Below are 16118 nucleotides of genomic sequence, written 5' to 3'. Positions count from 1 at the left end.
GTGAACTTAAAGTTTTATCAGGTCGTTTCTGAGTTTGTACCTTCCTCTGAGCACGTGCAATTACTTTCCAATTTCTCCCACACGTGTGGTTGCTTTGTAATGTCCTAGTTTTCAATGTTTGGCTCCCAACAGGATAAAAAGAGAAAAATGAAGGTTGGGGAATTTCCAGAGATGTTAACACTTTGGAAGCCACTTTGGCCAGAGAAGGATGGGTTTATTGTAATGGCGTTCTCTGATTAGAGGTGATAATCAATCAGTAGAGCAGAGGTCCCTGATATTTGGAGGACAGGGTCCATTTTTTCCCACCCTGGTCCTGCAAGCTATGTGGAAGATGCTGTAGGAACATGTGTACAGCTGCCTGCCAGGATGAGAGACAGAGGGTGGATAGGTGGATCTGTGCAAGAGCTGAAATTGACCAAAATCTAAGCTTTCTCCCGGAAGTTACGAACCTTCAGTAGACTCCAGAGCTCCAAAAAAGTTGTACTGGACAGATTCTGCCAGCGTGATTGTGACACATGCTGTCCTTCCTATTCTGCTATGACTCCAGGATCCTGTATCTAAAGGTGTCTTTTATATATGCATTTAGTATACATTGTTTATATTACAAAACTACATAAAATGTCATAATTTTGAAAAATATTGTGACTAGTTTATGCTTGGTTGTAACTGGGTTATTTGTACCTTTTTGAGCAATTAGACTGTTATAAAATGCTAATATAATATACTGATGGTTCTGAAGAAAATGGTGTGCCTGACAATGTTTATATTCCTTACTGTCATTCTATATTATCAACCAGGTGGGTTCTCCTGTATTGTTCTGAAGAAATAATAACTATTTTTAAAAAGTAAATCGGTGTTGCTAGTCATCCTGGGGTCCCCTATGAAGAATGGTACATTATAATTTCACAAAATTGCAAATAAACACCTGCAGCTACTCAAAGGGAGGTGCCCCTTAGGATCCCCTAAAGTGAATTTCTTGAATTCTGTATACCTCCGACTTTACATTAGCTAATCCCAAACATATCCTTTAAATTTGGCAAAAATCTACTAAGTTTTTAATTTTTTTCTTAGTTTCTTAGCACAAAGAAGACAAACAGACACTTTTTAAAATTTATGTAAAGTATTCCTGCCAGTATGGAAAGTATATTTTCTGCAGTGTGGAACCAGAGCGGCTCAATATGTAAATAAAATAGAAAAAAAAAAGTCACAGTTACACACATAATTTGTGAAGATATGAAATTAGATTAATAGAATTTAGAGAAAGTTGAAGTTAACAAAAGACCCCATTGTACAACCTAAACTACTTTATAAAATATTGGAGAACACTGTAAGTGCCGTTTACTTAATGGGCAGCGATTATACACGAGAAGTTTCCTTTTTTGGGGGAAAAAAACAGTTTCAGTAATTTGCCTGGCTTTTCTTCACTGCTGACTCTTCGCAGGTAACTATACCCTTGGTGCTACAGAGGGTAACAAAATTTGTATAACATTCTACTGTGTTGCAAAATCATGTTTGCACATGCCCTTTTATATGTTTATAAAATATTCTTTCATAGGATGATAATGATGATGATTAATTTTGCAGATGAGTAAACCATAGCTTGGGTGGTTTGTGAACCTTATCAAGGTCAGCTTAAATATATAAACATCACTGGCCCCAATATATGAACACTCTATAGTTCCTGTCCTCCACCAAATTACAGACTAGTACTTAGAACATGAAGAGAAAAAGGACAATTCTAAAGAACTAGTGATTCTATTAACATTTAGTTTTGGCTATCTGACAAAAGGCCAAACTTACGAGTCAGCATCCTCTGCCACAATTCCTAAATGGATAATAGTGGTCAGCAGCAACATCTTCAAGTGAAAATAACCACGCGATATACAGGTTGCTCTGGTGTCGCCCAAATTATCATCAGACCTCCCTGTGGATGCATAAATACAAGGAAGTTTAAAAACAAATGTCTCTCCCTGGAGAAATGAAACATCTTGCAAATAACTCAGACTTTCATGACCAGTGCTTTTAGGTTTCTCTATATGTGAAATTCTGTCCCTTTAACTTCAGAATCCTATGGCTTTTTCTTAAGCCAACATGTCTTTGTTGTGAGTCGGCGTGGCTTGTCCAGCCGCTGTCACTTCATAGCAATCAATGGCCATGTTTTATTGCTTTGGGTTGTATTTCCTTGTAACCATTATCTCTAAATTCAGCCTTCAGAAAAATCTTTTAGGTCTCTTGGAAGAACATTATGTTGTTGAAATTAACTGAGAAATGGCAAAATAAAATTCAAGCCTGCGCATCTCAGGGCAGTATGGACTACATGGCCAATGTGAATTGAAACAAGTCAATTAATAATATTAACAGATAGAAGTGATAGTCTATTATAATATATGGGGTTCATTTTGCCAATGAATTCGTGTGGTCATACAAATTATATATTTCCCCCCAAACAATATTTAATACCAATTTGGGAAATAGTCATTAAAAACATGTAAATGTTCAACTGATTTCTTTGACAAATAACATAACATATGTAGTTTCTGGCATTATATATTCTACTTAAATTAAAAAACAAAAAACAGGGGCACCTGGGTGGCTCAGTGGGTTAAAGCCTCTGCCTTCGGCTCAGGTCATGGTCCCAGGATCCTGGGATTGAGCCCCGCATCGGGCTATCTGCTCAGTGGGGAGCCTGCTTCCTCCTCTCTCTCTACCTGCTTCTCTGTGATCTCTGTCTGTCAAATAAACAAATAAAATCTTAAAAACAAAAAAACAAAAAAAGCAAAAAACAAAGATGGGCCAGTCATTTCTTAGAGGTGTTGGTTCCTCAAGTTGGAACCGTCAGGTATCTATACCGTGGTAAGTTCATTTGATGGGGTTAGAGCCTCAGCATCAGCTTCCAAGGTCAGAAATTCAGTTTCATCTGTGAACCTGGAGTTTTAAAGTGCTTAGTTGTTGACTTGCACAAACAAAAATCTACACATCTATTTATGTCTGTGTGTCCTCTCTACATCTCTTTATATATCATCAAATTTTAGTTTGTAGCAGATGGATACATTTCATGGACCAAGGATAGCAGTGCTAACATATCAGGGATCCGCATGCCTGACAGCAAACTACCTGAGTGGCCAAATCAGAAATCACATTATTTCGTAAGTATGGAAATAGTAATGGGGGTAACACAGATTTGGTAATCTCTTAAATGAGGATGTGAGAAGCCTAGTCAATCATCCTGTCTGGTGAGTATGGAGGACCTTCTGTTATTCAGAATGCTAAAACCCTCCTCCCCCTTACAGAGCTCTGTAAACACAATAGGGCTCCAGCAACAATCCCTGCTTCTTAGATGTCACAAAGAAATCCTCTATAAACATTGTTTTTCTGCAGTCATTTAAATATCTGTGAATCAGCTGTAGGTTTTGTATTTTTTTGTTTTTCACATGAATCAGCTACGACATGCTTCCCTAAGTTGTTATTCCACTTGCATGTTTCTTGATTTCTTATACTACACATTTGTGCTTACATCATCATGGCTTGGTGTGTTCCACTTCTATATGCTAGGGTCTTTTTTTTTTTAAATTATTTCCGTATTTCTAGTCAACAAGCATAAATTATACCAGACTAACTAAGTTATATTTGGAATTCAGATGGCTTAGAGCTATTATGTTGATGTTTATCATGGTTTTACATGTTAGCTCTGCAATAAAAAGAGAGAAAAGATTCAGAGTAGATTTACATTACAATATGTTAAAAAGCAATAACCATGACATATCTTTCAGAGATAGCATTGTATGAGGTATTGAGCTATGTGAGAAAAGGTTTGCAAAAACGGATTGAAATTTTCCCCGTGTGTCCTTTTGCAATACAGTTTTGCAGCTCCTCCTACGATAGGTGGTATCTGTTTCCCACAGTCTTGAGTTTGGCCTGACCTTATGTCTTGCTGTAGCAAAAGTGACACCGTGCCAATTCCGAGCCAGCCTCAAAAAGCCTTACACATTTTTTGCTCTCCCTTTTGAACACTTGCCCAGTCACCATATAAAAAATTCTGGATTAGTCTGTTGGATGATGAAAGATTTGTGGCCCAACTGCTCCCATTTTTCCAGCTGACGGCCAGCCAGCCCCAGAACAGAGTTGCCCAGGTGACTGGCCGCTGAGTGGTTGAATGAATGAAACCCTGTGAGGCTGAGAGAAGGGCCCAGCTGACCCCTGCCAAAACTGCTGACTCAGTACCATGAGCCAAATCAATGGTGATTGTTTCAAGACATCCAATTGTGCATGGTTTCTTCTGGCCATGGGTTGAACTGTGTCCCCCACTCCTCCCCACCAATTCATATGTTGAAATCCTTAATCTCTAGTATCTCAGAATGTGACCTTATTCAGAAATAGAATCATTGCAAATGTAATTAGTTAAGGTTAAATGAAGCCCTACTGGAGTAGGGTGGGCCGGAATCCAATAATCCACTATTGACTTGTGTTCTTATCAATGGAGGAAATGTAGACACAGACACACACAGAGGGAGAACACATGTGACCATGAAGGCAGAGATCATGCTTCTACATGCCAAGGATGCCGAAGGTTGACAGCACATCACCAGAAGCCAGAGGAGTGGCATGGAATGCATTCTCTCTCAAAGTCCTCAGAAAGAACCACACTAGCCACACTTCTAGAAGCTTCCAGCCTCTAGAACTTAGACAATAAATGTCTGTTGTTTGAGCCACTCGGTTGCTGGTATCTATTGTGGCATCCCTCACAAACTAATGCAGTTATGCAACAAAGGCTAATTCAAGCTAGGTACTTCTCCATCAGGAGACACACAGTAAGACATTTGCCTTCAAGATGTTAGTATGTATTTCAAAGTCAGATCCTATTCAGAAAATTAAAAATATCATGGGCTATCTTGTATGGCTGGTGACAAATGAATGACGAGGGCCACGCATTTGCTGTTACTTAGAGGAAGGGTTTTTGCCTTGATACATAAGTCTTCATGGGAGGAAAATGCTTGCATGCTTGTTGCTTACAGAATAGGCAGATCATGGACAATGGAAGGGAACAGAAGAAATGGTAGAGATGAAAGTTCAGGAGCTCAAATGAAGAGCCATTTATGGAAAGATGCATAAGTCAAATCAGCTGAGTCTAGAAGTTGATAAATTGTGTTATATGACTATGCAGTATGTACATAGAGTAGAAGAGGCCAAGGTCCATAATGCCTCGTTATACTATTTGGACATTATTTATGAATACTAAACATTTATAAAACTTTTATATATGGGGATTTCATATGTCAGGGGTTAGAGGAAGAAAGACCACTTAGAATTGTCTTGCCATAGTCTTCTGATGAAGTCCTGAACAAAATGTTGGTAATTTATGTGAAGGAAAGCATGACATAAATATCCATTAAGAAAAATATTTGCAGGGCGCCTGGGTGGCTCAGTGGGTTAAGCCGCTGCCTTCGGCTCAGGTCATGATCTCAGGGTCCTGGGATCGAGTCCCGCATCGGGCTCTCTGCTCAGCAGGGAGCCTGCTTCCCTCTCTCTCTCTCTCTCTCTCTCTCTGCCTGCCTCTCTGTCTACTTGTGATCTCTCTCTGTCAAATAAATAAATAAAATCTTTAAAAAGAAAAAAAAAGAAAAATATTTGCAAAGCGTGGTAAGTGATAAATGTGGTTTAACCTTGAGCATGTTTTTAATTTTGCCACCACTCCACTAGTATTTGAAAAGAGTTCTGGTTTTCCTGAAAGATTTTAAGTTTGCATTTTCGTTATTCTCAAGTTAAAGTGTTTGCAGAATATGTGAATAAAAATATTCAGCCTTCAGTAATCATAGGCTAAAGACAGAGAGGTCATACTCCTTATGTATTTTTGTAAGTCTTTTAATCCAACTGCCTGTTCTCCCCAGGCAATCAAAGTTTGGGTGGTCAAAGATAAAATGCTACAGGAGAATTCATACTGAAATTGGCACCAGAATTTAGGTCACTGACCTCTGCTCACGTGTGCCATGTCCAAGCAAGTTGGTTCCCTGAGCAGCCATGCACATCCTCATGTATCATAAACTAGTGGTCCTGCTAGCATTGTTCATGGGAGTTCTAAATAGCTTGCAATAAATAAGTATGTGTTGTCATAACCTGGAATATGATGCATCTGGTTGCCGATCAGCAAAATACCTTCGTCATAAATCAGCATTTACCTTTTATGGTGCAGAAAATAGTGGAAATAGCTATTTATTCTGCATGTCTCTCAAAGTTGGAAGTCACATATTTTACCTTGGTTTTACCACCCTGAGGAATGCCTTCCTTTCTCTTAAAAAACATCTTCCGAAGCTCACCAATGTTAATGTGAACATAGGATAAGCGATTTGATCTGAAACAGTTTTTTCAAATTTAATTTAAAAAGTCACCTAGTGATATTCATGTTATTCAGTTTTATGATTCTGGCCATTTCTTAATTTTACATCATTAGTACATGTCAAAAACGGTTTGGATCTTGCTTTATCCCCCTTTTGTCAACAGTAATGAACAATGAAACAGAGATACACAGCACAGCTGGAGAAGCCACTCATCTTGTCCAAATAAACTGACTTCTTTAAAAAACAAAATGAATGAATACTATATCAAAATATATTCTGAGAATTTCAACTTGTGTATTTCCCTCAGAAAGGAAAGCTGAAGCTCTAAGGGGAGTAGAGATTTCCAAAGAAAGAGAACAGGAAATAGTGTATACACAAGGTCAGAAAGGAGTGGTAGCAAAGGAAAGATATATTGATGTTTTAAAAACAGAATGTGCTTCAAAAGATTGTGGTAGGCAGATCTGGAATTATTCACATAGTTTAAATTTAAGGACAAAGACGTTCACATGATTAAAGCTTTCTAGGTTTCCAATGCTCACATACTAGAACTTAGAAGAATATAGTTTGTATATGCAGCGATGTTCTGTATCAACGTTCGACGTTCTGTCCGAAACTCATTTGTGGAAATTTGTGTTTGTGTGTGTATATTTATACAATAAGTTATATATATTTATATAATAAACTGTATATTTATATAATAAATTATATTTTATACATTATTGTATATAATATAATATGTTATATAAATATAATTATGCATTATAAACTTTATATGTATACTTATAAAGTCATACACTTATATATATATAATGTGACAAAACAGAACCATGTTAGATATATGTTAGATATACATGTAATAGTGACAATCTGTTAGGATTATTTTTTTCAATTGCAAAGCTCCAAAAGCAAACCGTTGAAAAGCAAGTATAATAAACAGCACGTGTGTTTGTTATACATAATGGATGTGCTCTGTGTTTAACATACGATGTATAAAGATAACTTTTAAAATGCTCCAGAATATTATCAACCCATGTCATTTGTCATCACTAGTGCTGAATTCCTCATTGTGATTCACACACACTGCGTGCTCTCAAAGAAAGGCATTTCATAGCAAGTCATTTATCCTGTACTTTTTGTATAGACCAATCTCTAACGGAAGGCTAAATTTATGGTTAATAAGCTATGCATACAGATTTTTAATTGTAACCATTACTTTCTCGAAAAAGGAGGAAATAAAAATTGAACAGTAGAAATCAAAACAACTATAGATTTTAGTTTAAATCAGATATATTCATCATAGTACCCAAAATAATATGAAAAATATTCTGATGGATATTCATGAACATGCTTTTAAAACAACTGATTTTCTCTAGAATTTGTGGGATTTATGGAAATATAATCAAATGTTTCATCTCTCTGTTGAAAGCCATATGATTATTATAGGTTTCCTTCACTGGCTTATGAAAACAATAGTTTGGGTGGGATCTCTCTCAGTAATAGATTGGCAAGTGTTGTGCCAATAGGAAGGAAAGAAAGAAAAAGCTGGTGATTAAGTGAACTTTATAATTTTGGTAACAAGGGTCTTATGATGAATACTGTTTATTTGTCATAGTCTATCTCTAAAAGTTTTTTTGGAATTAAGGAAGCAGAGAGTATATCTGAATGTTAAGAATATAGCAGCAGACGTTGAGGGTGTTACACTTTTCCTGATACAAAGTAAAGAAAATGATGCTGTTCATATCTTGAGAGAATGCCTGTGCCTGTCCATAAGTTTATTTTATTTTTTAAAAGGTTTTATTTATGTGAGAGGGAGAAAGCAAACAGAGAGAGAGAGAGATAGCATGAGAGGGAGAGGGAGAAGCCGGCTCTCCACTGAGCAGGGAGCCCCAAGTTGGGGCTGGATCTCTGGACCCTGGGATCATGACCTGAGCCAAAGGCAGATGCTTAACCGACTGAACCACCCAGGTGCTCCTGTCCACAAGTTTATTATTTATTTATTTGTTAAAAAAAAAAGATTTTATTTATTTATTTGACAGACAGAGATCACAAGTAGGCAGAGAGGCAGGCAGAGAGAGAAAGGGAAGCAGGTTCCCTGCTGAGCAGAGAGCCCGATGTGGGGCTCGATCCCAGGACCCTGGGATCATGACCTGAGCTGAAGGCAGAGGCTTAACCCACTGAGCCACACAGACACCCTGTCCATACATTTAAATACCTAAGTGATACAGGGGAATATTGCTGTTTCCAGAATTCGATTTGAAAATAAACAATTCTATTTTAATTGAGTCAAGCCACTGATTATGAACCACTTTTTCTTTTTAACTAGTTCAATATCTGTCTCGCTGCCCCCTCAAAAAAAGAAAAAAGGTTTTACAAATGTAGGCACAGATCAAGACAACAAGAACCTGTGGTTTAATATTCAGTTATTTTTCCATTACTGTTTTGTATCAACATCTTATTGCCAAAGTCATGCGGAGCACTGGGGTCGTTAAGCTTACCATTTCCAAAATTAAAAAAAAAAAAAATCTGGAAAACAGCTTTAATTTCCATGTGGCTTTGGCAAAAGAAAGCTGGATAATTTGTGGTATTTTGTGCCAATAACATTTTAGAGCTGGATTCACATCAAGACCATTAAACATCTTTCATAAAAACGAAGAAAAACTGATCCTTCAGCCTTCCTTTCCGTACTGTATCTATCGGAGCTTGACTTCCAGAGTTGCCAAGTTGGACGTCAAAACATACAGCAGAACATTCCTCTATTACAACAGTCTCCAGCATGTGTTGAAATTTGGCTGAATGAGAAAACTAAATATGCCTACAGTTAAACATCTTGAGCCCTTTTTGTAGTGAGCTCCTGGCATTTAATGTTGATGGTTCTGTCAAGTGCCAATTTCTAAGCCATGACTACGGAAATGTTCATTTGTCAACATTTTGCGACTCTCTTTTCTACACATTTAATTCATTAGGTTATGGGTAGTTCCATTCATTTTCCTAAACCTGTAAATGCCAGAAGGACACATGGCGAATTCCGGGGAGTGGGGGGGGGGGGACAATCACCTTTTCTCTTAGGATTAGATATATTTGCTTTAGAATAGCAATAAACCCTCGCTGCTTGTTTTCAACTCATAATGATTATTTGTCCTTAGTGGTAACTTGCTGAGAAAGACTGTCTTTTGCCAAGGTTCAAACCTTGCAGTGAACTTTCTACTCTCCATTCTTTTGCAGAAGGAGAGCTTTCAAGATGATGGTAAGGGATAAATTACCATAACATTTAAATTACAATAGAAGTGTTATTAAGAGAATTTAAACATTTCTCTCAGTAAGATCAAGATAATTTAATAATTCATTTAGACTTAAATAACATTATATTGTCTAATTTTCTCACGTGTATGATGTCATCAGTTTTATTGTAAGTTCCTTGAGGAAAACAGTTGCTATTTTGTTTCGTTTTATTTTGTTTTGTTTGGGTGACAAATAGTATTAGCACAGTGTGACCACATTATACTCAAACTATATTGGCCAGTTGGTTGGTTGAGCTTTTAATTAATCTTTTGAAGGATAAAACCATTACATATCTATATTACAAAAGAAAGACTATTACAAATTACAAATCTGTAGCTAATTTTGTAGCTAGTCATAATTGCTATAGAATATGTAAGAAAAAATTTGATTTCTGTTCCTGTTCTTTCATTAATTTAATTGTAAAAAGTTACCTTAATAACCATGTAAAAACAGGGGTGCCTGGGTGGCTCAATGGGTTAAAGCTTCTGCCTTCAGCTCAGGTCATGGTTCCAGGGTCTCTCTGCTCAGCAGGGAGCCTGCTTCCTCTTCTCTCTCTGCCTGCCTCTCTGCCTGCTTGTGATATCTGTCTGTCAAATAAATAAATTTTAAACAATCTTAAAAAAAAAAACCCATGTAAAAACAGATTCAAATATTTTAATTGTTTTCCCACAAAATACATATGGTTTTCAGGAGAAAAGAGTTGGCAGTTGAACATGTATTAGTATTACTATAATTAGAAAAACTACCAAAATCAACCTTGTAATCAGAAAAACTTGAGTTTAAACTATGACTTTGTCCCCTAGAAACTTTATAACTTGCTATATTAAGTTACTTAAGTCTTAAGGTTTCATCATGCTTTTTGCATTTTATTTATTTTGTTTTAGTTTATTTGGTAATTTAATGAAGTGAGTGGTACAGTAATTGGCAAAATGTAGTTTGTGGTTTAATAAGAATTTTTTCCCTTCTTTGAGTCAATCAGAGGTGCTAAGCAATAGTTTAAAAAACACAATGGCTCACTTAGTGTTGTTAAAAAAGATCATTCAAAAGAACACTATTATATTTGAGACAATAAAATATTATTGAATAAATCACTCTATTTTTTAAATGCCATACAGAAAATTATCAATAGCTAGGAATAATCAGTGCATGATAAAAAAACGGCTGCTTAAATAGTTTAACTTAAAACAGGGACCAATATTTTGTAGAAGATGGTATAAAACTGGCTTGTATGTTTTTCTTTAGAAATAAAAAAAATGAAGAAAATTTGAAATTTTTTATTAACAATTTATTTATATTGAAATGTTAACTCAACAAAAATCACTCAAGTATAAATGTTTTATATAATTTTAAGATAAAATGGATGAGATTAGCATATTTTAATTCATATTTGACTTTCAGCATGATCATAAAGGCTGCCATTTTTTAAAAAAAGAATATTGGAGGGTTTTATCAAATTTTCCAAGTGTCTAACTTAATCTTTGATATGCATGTCATTGTCTTTTTATAAGCTTCATTATCTTTTTTTTTCTTTAATTTTTAACTGGTCTCACTCTGCCAGATAAATATTCATGGTCAATGGCTTTAAATGTAATTCTATCAGTTCTTTAATGCTTCCTTTGCCTTTATGGACCTAGATTTTTAAAAATCAATTCAAAATTTATATTCTGTATTTGCAATACACTAATTTTGTTTTCCATCACCATGACAGCATGGTAAATATATTAGTATTAAGTGGTATGTGATTGCGTTAGTCAGGATTCTCCAGAGAAACAGAGCCTGTAGGATCTCATTCTCCTTTCTCTCTACATATCTGTATGAGGAGATTTATTGTAGGAGTTGGTTCACGCTATAATGGAGGCCAAGAAGTCACGCCATCTGCTGTCTTAAAGATGGAGAACAAGGAAAGCCAATGGTATAATTCAGTTTGGGTTCAAAGTTCTGTGAACTAGGGGAGGCCAATGGTCTAAGTCCTTATCCCAAGCTGAAGCCCAGAAAACTAGAAATGCCCGTGTCTGAGGGTGGGAGAAGAAGGAAGGTCCTGGCTCAGAGGAAAAGTGAATGCACCCTTCCCCTGCCTTTTTGTTCTCCTTAGACCCTCAATGTCTGGGACCAGGCCCACTCACGTTAGGAAGGGCATCTGCCTAACTCAGCTCACTGATTCTAATGCTCATCTCCTCTGGTAACACCCTCCTAGACAGACCCACAGACCTAGATAGACTCCTCAATGGTATTTACCAGCTGTCTGGGCATCCCTTAGCCAGTCAAGCTGACAGCTACAATTAGCCACCACAGTGATGTTTGAATAGTGACTAAATTCGTGGAAATGATCTGGTTAAGGTACTTTTTCTTTTTTACATAACCTTCATAATTGTGTAGACTCAAAATAACGAGGAACACTTACACTATTTAGTCATAGTTAAGAACTAACTTGTAACTTCAAACCTGGCAACACTGGGGAGCTGTTTCAACCTCGTTTTAAACTGTGCTGGGTTAGCAGAGTGGCGTGTCATAAAAAATAATCTAAGTCCAATCTTGTACCAATATACACCTAATTTCCCGAACGCGATGCAAATCTTTGTGCTGAAATCTGAAGCCTTAGCATGTTTCGAATGCAAATGGCAGTATATTTTCCTTATTAAATCTATTACTGCTCATTTAAAATTTTATTTTGAAAATAAAGTAAAATCAATTAGTCAATTCATTTATTGAAGGCTGGACCTGGTGCCGGGCCTCTTAATATAGGCTTTGACAAAACAAGGGTAGACATTGCTTCCGTGGGTGATATGGAATCAGGAATGGAGGGCTTCCATTCCAGGGTTGGTTTTTTTCCATCCCTCTGCCCCATTCCTCTGACAGTTTCCCTTTGCCCATCAAGAGGTCCTCATCCTCCCCCACACCCTGTTGCTGTCACCTCCTGTTCATTTGCGACCCCCAGTTTATGGAGTTTTCCTGCTAATCCCAAGTATGTGCTCCTACAGGAATGCAGTTCTAGCTGCTGCTTCTGCCTAAAATACTTTTCCCCACAGAACACTCACAGTCACACAACTTCTTCGATTTCTGCTAAAAGAACACCTCATTGAATGCCCAGCTGATCACCTTATATAACACGGCAAAACCTACCGCTTTCCCCTATCCCTGTTTTATTTTTCTCCATAGCACATGTTAACTTTTGACATGCCTTACAGCATGCATCTAATTTTCTCAATGGCATGTTCTCCCCGACTGTCTCACGAGCTCTCCAAGGGCAGCATCTCTTTGTGGACTAATGTATCCGTAACACCTGGGGCAGTACTAGGTGCTCAGAGAAGAAACATGGATAGATTAATGGAAAGAGTCAAATACACATTCTCAGAATCACTCTAGTTTTGAGTGTCGCCATTAGCAACCACTATGAGCTTACAGAAATGAGAAAAAATTGTAGGTTTTTCCCCATCATTTCAAATAAAGAAAATTCCAGATTTCATCTTAAGGAAAGACTGTTCAGTTCTGACAGGTTGGTAGTGGTGGCTTTTAAAGGACCCCATCACAGCAGAGAAGAGTGTTGGGTTAGCTCATGGAATGGAACATGATCAGGGAAAACTGTTCCCATCACTGGGCGGCTCCCCCCACTTCAGTGGGATCTACTATTTTCAGGCATTGGTTATCTCCTATGAACTAACCAAGGAAATGGTGTTTATGTGCTCTGCGTATGTCTAGACATTGTATCTATCAAATTGGTTGTTACTGAAGTTAGAGGCTGATGTAATTCCATACATAGCAGAAGGAGCCAGTAGCCTTTGTCTAAAACACAGGGCAGCTCTAGGACCTCACGATCGTTTGAAGAAGCAGTATGGACCTGTTGCTTTCTGAACATGGCATGCGTAGACGTTGGTAAACATGGCCTTATCTATTTACCTTTTAATAAAGGTTTGGCCCTTTCTTAATGAGTGAGATGTGAGTTGAACACACACACACACACACACACACACACGTGCACATTCACACAAATCCTTATAGATTATTATATGTATGTGTATGATATCTATCTATATGTGTAATGTATGGAAGAATGAAATATACACATTAAATTAAATAATGAAATTATATATGCTACAGTAGCATTGCTAGCGATCGATGCCTTCGCCTGTATACTTAAACCAGGTTACTGAATATTAGAAGAGACAAATGTCCTTTATAATTAAGTGAATTAAAAAGCAATTTGCAACTGAGGGAACCTAAACAAGATGTTTACATAATTCTTTAAGGCTGGTTGTACACAAAGTGGGCAGGAGAAATATTGGAAGGATACACTGAAACATAATTTAAAGCATGCAATTATAGCATAATTATCTGGGAAGCAGCAATGGCAGAATGACAACTTTTTTGAAGAATCTGAAATGGGCACATGGGGAGGAAGGCTTGCCTCTGATGCAGGGGACTCAGGTTCTCTTCCCAGCTGTGGTGCTCATTAACTGGGCTCCTCCATGGATAGAGAATTTTTGTGTTACTGTCTTTGCTTAATAGCAAAATCTGTAAAATAAGAATAACTAAACCCACTCTGCCTATCTTAAAATTAAAGTGGCTTAAAGCAGGTATATGTATCACTACACTAACTCTGGGATATTCTGGGTTTAACCCTTGTTCTTTCATTTATTGCCATGTGTGAACTTAAACCCGATGGAATTCCGTTTCCTAAAAATACTACTCGTTGATACCACATAAGATTAGCGAAGACTAAGGAAGATAAAATCTTACTCATATACTTAAATATTCACAAAGTACCTGGCACACTCAAAGTATTCAAATATGTTAAATATTTTTATTGTTTGCATTGCTTTGAGCATTTATGGTTACATTTTAAAGTCTTTACCTATCATATTTCTTATATACATTATATATGCTAATTTTATTTCATATCAATGAATAGAAACAGCATTTTACCACAATTAACAACTTCATAAAGTTATTGATAGAGTAGATATAAGTGGCTTCTGAGTAATTTGGTAATGGGAGTTAATAAACAATCAGAGAAGAGGAGTTTGCATTTATTCTACATTTAGCTGAATACCTCTCAGAAACAGTCAATTCTGGGTAGAAATGTCCTCAAGTCCTTACGTCTCACTGGGTTTTGGCAATACTATTTCTTTCTTTTATCTCTTTATTCCAGGAGGTGCTAACAGCTTTATACAATTGATGGTCTCTTGGGGCTATGCCTTGACAACTCCTGTTTCATCCCTTAATTATTTCCACTATTGTGTAGTAGTCCTTTCATTAATTTATTTTTATTTGAACCATGTGGGGTCAATTCCATTTTCTGTGGGAGTCTGATTGGCAGTGTTCTGTTCCAGAAGTAGCCCTCAAGATGGCATTCAGTATTGGATTGGGAAATACAGAGATGGCACTGATACCCTTGCCAGGCATTGTCATCATAATTATTCAAATTATCCTTATCACAGGGCGGAAAAGAAAACTTTTGGAGATCAAATGCCTGTTTTACTTGATTGCAGTTGAGATTATAAATGCTATGAGTTAGACAAGTTGCCTCTCTCTGACTGCTCTGGAGAGTTTTTTAAAAGAATAAAAACAACAACAAAATGGGCCTTGGATTTCCAACTTAAGTAGGAAGTAGATCAGAAAACCGTCTATGGTGACCTTGAAAATCCTTACTGTTTCTTATATTTGCAGACACATATGACTGAAGATCAGGTTTAAAATTTAATTTAGCCATTGCAGTATCACAAGACCAATTAAATTCAGGATTTCACAAGTCTTATGTTGAAGAGAAGGCATTGAATGGGGAAAAATGGAGCCTTGCAATTTGGAATAGGAATATTTGGATAGACAAAATAGACAATCTCGAGCAACCTAATAAACTTGAACCATCATTGCCAAATACATCTACCTACTCTCTCCTGTCTGATGATTGTGTAATGATCTTGAATAACTTCACATAAAACAAGTGCTCCCTGCTTTCTTTTAAAGTTTCTATTACCAGCCTTTTCACGGTCACGGTTTGGCAAGACAACTAAAACTTTCAATGACTATTTTCTCAATTTTCCCAAGGATTATACATAGCTAATACCATTCTGGACGGATAGGCAATAAGTTAATTCATTACATACAACATATGTACACACCATGTTTGGTTTTGTCATGGAACATTCAGATGTGAAGGACTGGCTTTGATCTTACTGTGTGTTAAATAATAGCCCAGAAGAGAACAGCAAGGTCTTTCCTGGGAGGAAAGAACAGGTACGCCAAAAGAAATGCAAGACCGACCATATTACTTTTAGGGACTATTAGATATTGCTACTATGTTCCACTGGTCAGAATGGAGGTTTATGGAGGACAGATGATAAATGAAAACCTAGCCTAAATTTCTCAGAGATTCCAGTATGTTGTCATACCAAATTTACAGATGTGTTCCTAGTTCCTGAGTATGTAATATGGATTTGATGGGTCTGGCTCACCTTGATATCCCATAGACCACCACATAGGATCAATACCACCACAAAGGATCTCATGCTG

The sequence above is a fragment of the Lutra lutra genome, chromosome 2 (genome assembly GCF_902655055.1).
Source record: "Lutra lutra chromosome 2, mLutLut1.2, whole genome shotgun sequence".
Classification (NCBI taxonomy): domain Eukaryota; kingdom Metazoa; phylum Chordata; class Mammalia; order Carnivora; family Mustelidae; genus Lutra; species Lutra lutra.
The sequence above is the reverse complement of the archived record's forward strand: the minus strand, read 5'-3'. Positions refer to the sequence as shown.